The sequence below is a fragment of the Lactuca serriola genome, chromosome 5 (assembly GCF_051521515.1).
Source record: "Lactuca serriola cultivar US96UC23 chromosome 5, Lser_US96UC23_V15, whole genome shotgun sequence".
NCBI classification, from domain to species: Eukaryota; Viridiplantae; Streptophyta; class Magnoliopsida; order Asterales; family Asteraceae; genus Lactuca; species Lactuca serriola.
In genome coordinates, this window is record NC_136412.1 from 281,500,885 (window position 1) to 281,507,391 (window position 6,507).

The following is a 6,507-nucleotide window of genomic DNA, read 5'->3' on the forward strand; positions in this document are numbered from 1 at the left end:
ATACTTAATGTCCTGTCATTTTTTGTGTTAATCAAACAACAATTGTAACAAATAAATAAATGATAGGGTGGAAAACTCGTTGAACATTTTCGTGAAATATGTTCAATTCATGCTCCCAAGATGAAATATGTATATGCTCCAACAGGAAAAAAAAAACGATGGCAAACCACACACCACAAATCTTCATCAATTTCGATTTGTTAATCATTCAACTTTATAGTCCTAAATTAGTGTGCCGTTTAATCATGCACACTCCACTAACGATATAAGAGTGATGTGCGTTTTCATGGATTAACATACATTTCAACTTTTTCCTAAAGTAACTAGAGTTGAGATTTGTATAAGAGGTTCTAGTACTTTAATAACAACATATTTTTAAGAGGTTATGTTCTATCAAACCGTTCGACTAACGACCCTCCACCACCTAAGTGAGCGGTGGATGAGAATAGACACCCATTCAACGGTAATTTTATAGGCCGTTTTATATACCCCCTTATATCATGTCTTCGTGAACGAGTCCTACTATTGGTTGACCGACTTGTCTTATACAATAATTATAATTAATGATTTACCAATTATCCTTTAATTAATCAATTAAATAAATTTTAATCATTAGTGATTTAAATAATTATCTTCAATTAAACAATTAATAAAATAATTCAAATTTAAATCATTGGGATTAAATAATTATATTTAATTAAACAATTAATAAAATAATTCAAATTTAATCCTAACCCTTTAACCCTTCTAATTTTCGAAAAATAGGGATAAGGGTAACCAAGTTTTAATTATCCAAATTTTAAGGTATTTAAAATTGTAATTAAGAAAACTAGAAAAGCTAAGGAAAACCCTAACATTTTCGAAACTAAGATGGAGGCTAGGGTTTCAAGAACCCTAGCCATTTTCAAAATTTTAAGCCTTTAGGGTTTAATTTCTATAAACCCTAATTTTGATCAATTCACTTTTATGCACAATCAAATAGAAAACTAAAGCTCTGATACAACTGATAGGTTTTCTAGGTTATAAAAAATCACATATGAGCGGGAAAACACTTAACCCTTAAGTTCACATGCAACGTAATTTAGATATATGTTTTCTCTATTGATAACAATAAACAATGAATATCACGAAACCCTAGAGGGAGGCTATGAAAATCGAAATTAACATAAAGATTAGGGTTACATACCTCTTGATTATTATAAAAAATAATCAACTTGAATCCTCTTGTAGCTCCTTGGAAAGCAATCACCAAAAGCTTGGATGTCTGTAATGGCTTGTACCTAAAACCCTAATGAGTAGAAGACTTGAGGAGAAGGGAGGCTTAGAGCAAAATTTTGGTTCTTGAGAGTTAAGAAGGAGTAGATGAAATTATGAGACCCTAAGGGTCCTATTTATAGCTGATAAGGAAGCGTTGAATAATCCTAATTTGAATATAATAATAGTATCTAGAATTAGGTGATTATCCAACTCCTTAATTATCCAATATGATTAATCTAGAAACCCTAAAAGTTCTAGCCAAAACTAGCCATGCTTAGAAGGTTCTAGAAACCCTATTTTGCTCAACTATCGAACAATTATAGTTTAGTCCCTACACTTTTAATTAATTCTAATTAACCTGAAATTAATCTCACTTAATTTCTAATTAATTCTTAATTAATTAGTACTATTTTTAATCAATATATTAATCATATAATATATTAATAAATCATTTGTTACAATTTATTAATCATATAATAAATTAACGAATCAACCTCTCTCTCCAAAAATCATTCTATTCGGTTATTGGTTATGAAGGCAACCCAAAAAGGACTTTGCTTCTATTCAAGAATATACTAATATAGTTATTGGCTTAGACACCTTACTCCAACAACAATCTAGAAGATAACAACACTGATCACAGATCCAATAACCTATATATACAACAAACATGGGCCAAATCTCAAACTACAGCCCAAAACCCTCAATTTGACGTAAAGTCAAACTTGGTAAAAAAGTCAACGGTCAAAGTCGTAGTCAACCATCAAAGGTCACTCAGCTAGTCGCCACATCGTGACCACCCTTTGGTCATGTCGTAGCAGAGTGAGGACAAAATAATCACAAAGCTGACCATCGTCACGTCATGAAAACCAACATGTCATGTCATGAGGATCGCTCTGGACAACTTAATGCTTTAAGTTCTTAATCCTTCAAGCCAAGCACTCAAACTTTTTGGAACGTTTTCTCCGTCCCAAGGTACCATAAAAATCATTGCTTCTTAGACATGCATGTCCAATTCATGTCTTGAACACAAGCTATGTCAAAATGAAGGAAAAATGAAATCTAATCTCATGCATGGATTCATAACTCACTAACTCTCCAAATATAGAACAAGGGTTCACAAAAGATCCTCAAGAAATCATAAAGTTGCTAACTTTATGAGTTTCCAACATTCAAATTCCTCAAACATTGAGAAAAGTGGACAAAACTCTAGATCTAACATGCTTGACCTAAAACGACAGGAACTTGAGGACTTACAAGGGTCCTAATGTAGCTCAAGATGATGAAGGAGAGGCTTGATAGTTGAGATGATGCACCAAAACTCCTTCTTTTCTTTTTCTAGGCTAGAAATCACCAAAAAGGAGCTCATAATCAACAATGGAGGATTAGATTTTCTTGAGGGTGAAGGGAGGTGATGGAGGCTGAGGGTGTGCAAACCATAGCCCTCACTTCCATTAAATAGGGGCATAAACTCCAAAATTAGGGTTTTTACATGCTTGAATGTCACGTCGTGACCAACATGTTGTCATGTCGTGACACCCAATGAGATGCGTGTTCCTCCCTAGGCACCGTCATGTCGTGACACACACACACACATGATCACGCCGTGGCCAAGCTTTTCATCATTTGAGACTTAATTGATAAACTTAAAAGTGTTGCTTACTTGGAACTGGGCGTTACAACCACATGGCAATTCGAACGTTGGATATAATCCAACAAGTTGGAACCACTATACGATATCTCATCTGAATTCAAAACATGATGTTTATAATATTTTTAGAGATTTCAAGAAGATTATGTTTGCTTATCCTTGATGTCCACGTTGGTCGATATGCTGATCGGGTTGGTCAAATGCGTTCCAACCCGAACCTTACGTCTCGCATCCTCTGCCTAACTCAATGCATTTATAGGCATATGACCCATATCTTATTCTTATCGAGAGAAAATTTATCTTCTTCCCCTCACCAATATAGAACAATGAAAACTTGACTACTTAAACTCGGTGCTAAGGGTGGAGGGAGTGGTGCCAAGTTTGCCACAATCTATGTAGGCATCACCTATGATTTGCCTCACTGCTTCAAATTTTTGTCATTTACATGACGTTGATTGCCATACTTGCTATGTTATGTTTTAATTAATTAATTTAAAAAATAAACATTTCAAACATACTATTTTTATAAAAAACTAAAATATCATTAAATTAGAAAACAAAATTACAACACACCATTAGAAATTAAAAACATCACAAAACCACTAGAAATTTTAAAATATCACACTTGAAATTAAACTAATGCACAAGACCACTAGAAATTTAAACACACAACCCACTAGAAATTAGAAGACAACAAATTCAAATTTGAAACTATTTGGGGAACCGAATCACAATTTTTCAAAACTCAACAAGCCGGAAATGTTTGTCAGCTTTAACACGGTAAGCCTCAAGAGCATTCTCTAGCAAAGTATTTTCATTTTCACAATTTTCGGCTTCATGCATCACCCTATGAAACACGTTGTTAAACTGAGTTGCAAGTGCGTTTGCATATCTCCATTTGGAGAAAAGTTGATCTTTACTTCGAGGAACAAGGGCTTGACAGTTGAATGTTTCAACGACTCTCCCAAAAAGTAAGTGCATTGATGTTAATGTTGATTGTGTCTTCTTTTACATCATTCTATAAACGAGCCAATAACGTCTCTTCTTCAGGGGACCAAACACGAGCCATTTTTAGTGATGAGGTTTAAAAGAAGATGAAAAATAAAAAAATTAAGTGAATTGAATTAAGAAAATTTTCATGTGGTGAAAAATGAATAAGGATGATGATATTTATACTTAAGAATTGAGTGTTTAAAATTTGAAATTTTGAAAAACAAAACGGTTATAGTTTTGAAATTGAGGTTGTTTTTTTTGAAAATATGATATTTTTTGAAAATGAAAATTTAATCAAATGGTAAAAAAGAAAAAAATTGAAAAAAAGTTTTCTCTCTCATTGGTAGACATTCATCGAGTACGGTTTCCGAGCTGAGGTCGCCAAGGGCTTCGCCCCGTTGTTTGCCGAAGTTGTCAAAGTCTTTGTCGAGTCCACTCTGTCCGGTCTAATAATAAGACTTGTCTATTTCTTCTAACCTTTCAAGATAACATAAAAACAACATCTTAAAATAATTTAAGAATATAAATTTGCACACCCATAGCCATAGGTGGCTAAAGCAATTAAGGTCTCGGTCAAACCAACTAAAATCAGCTTGGTCCAAAGGGCATATTGTTTAAATATAACGAAAGTCGGTTTCATGATTCCATCTATTATATATTTAGCCATTTGGTGTTGTTAGACATTATTTTAATTAGATTCTAGAAACTTATTTTGAAAATTATGTCAACCTAATTAATCAAACTCGAATGTAATTTGTTGTTTGGGATAAGTTTGACTAGACACCTATATGAGTTTATTAAATAAATTAATATCAAAATGTAAATATTAAATATTTTTAAAATAATATTTTATATAAATAAAAATGATATGATAAATAAGTAAATAATTCATTCTGTAACAGTTACTAATGAAGATTGAAGAATTAGAGTACCCTACATAGAAAATCACACAAACCATTTGTAGAAAGAGCCATTAAGATTTTTTTTGAAAAGGCAAATATGATATATATTATGAATGAAAAGAGCACTAAGCAAGGAGCTAAGGCAATCACAATGCGAAATACATCTAGAAAACGAAATGAAAGAAAAACATAATATTAGAGAATAAAAAAGGGTGAACATGTAACACCCCGTTGATTAAGTAAATCATTAAATAAAATTAATGAATGAATAGTAGCCATAAAATCGATAATTATATAGCAAGGCGTGATTTCGAGGAGTTAACATAATTTAGAAGTTAGGGGTTAAAAACGTAAGTTCCGGATTGGTTTTGTAAGTATTATTGAAGGCAGGGACTAAATTGTAAGTTCTGGGATTTCATTTGAAGAGATTTTGGAGGCTAAGGGGCTGTTTGGTAAATTAAGGATCGAATTTGAGAGGAATTATGGAAGAAGGGGTGTAAATGGTAAATATTGTACCTAACTTGTAATGGCTTTTAATGCTGAGGGCTGTAAGGGTAAATTATGGGTTAATTTCGCAAACAATTCTGAAGGGAGCGACTATTTATGTTAGTATGGGATTAAGTTTTTAGACCTAGGTATATAACCCGTCACCCCCCCCCCCCCCCCCCCCCCCCCGGTGCGAAAAGCCTAACCCTACTCTCGGATGAAACATCCGCCACCTTCCCTCCTTCTTCGTCTCCGACGCCACCACCAATCATTTTTTTTGTTTTTCCGACCGCCATGCACATTCTTCTGGTCAGCCGTGGCCGCCAAGTGACTGCCGAAACCTTGCCGCCTTGCTGCTGTCGGACGTCGTGAATTGTTTTTGTTTAACCTAAGTCGTCGAGCAACCATCGATTCTCAGCTAACCGCTACCTCCCCCACTGTATTTGCTCCTCCTCCTTCAGTTAGCTGTTGCTCCTCCACCCACCATGTCGCCATTGGGAACCCAGAATAACTTCAACGATGCCAGCCGCCAAGTCGGTGGCTGGGGGCTGTTGTTTCGTGTTTCTTGCATTTGCGACATGTTGTTGGGCAGTGAATCAAGAAACAAACCACCGCCACAACCGTGAGGTGGTGGCTGTCATCGTCGACTTCCCGTTTCTGTCCCCTCCGTACGCCGCTAGGTCGATGGCTGGGTCTACGTTGCAATTAGAAGCATGTATGTGTGTGTTTATTTCAGTGGAGAGGTGTGTGGGTGTTTATTTGGCCAAAAAAGCCACCACCACCGGCGTGAGGTGGTGGCTGCCACCATGTGCCACCGCCGGCCACCACAAGGGTGGTTGTGTGTGTTTATTTTTTGGGTTAAAGCATTGTAAAATGTAATTAGAAAGTAGAATAATGGAAAGAAACTCAAAACCACCACCGTAGGGTGGTGACTACTGCCTCCTGCTGCCACCAGCCGTCGTGTTGGGTGGCAATGAGCTTTAGCTTGTGATTAGTTTTCTCTTTTGATGTTTGGACTTAATCGGACTAGAACCCTAACCACCAACGTGTGGTGGTGGTCGTCGCCGTGAGCCGCCGTACACCACCACTACTCGAGGTGGTAGTGGGTGGTGCCCGACTTATGAAACCCTAATGAGCCTTATGAGACTCTAGTGGGCCTAATGAAGCCCTAATTGATCTAAGGACTTAGTTTTGGGCCTGTTGGGCTATGATTGGGTT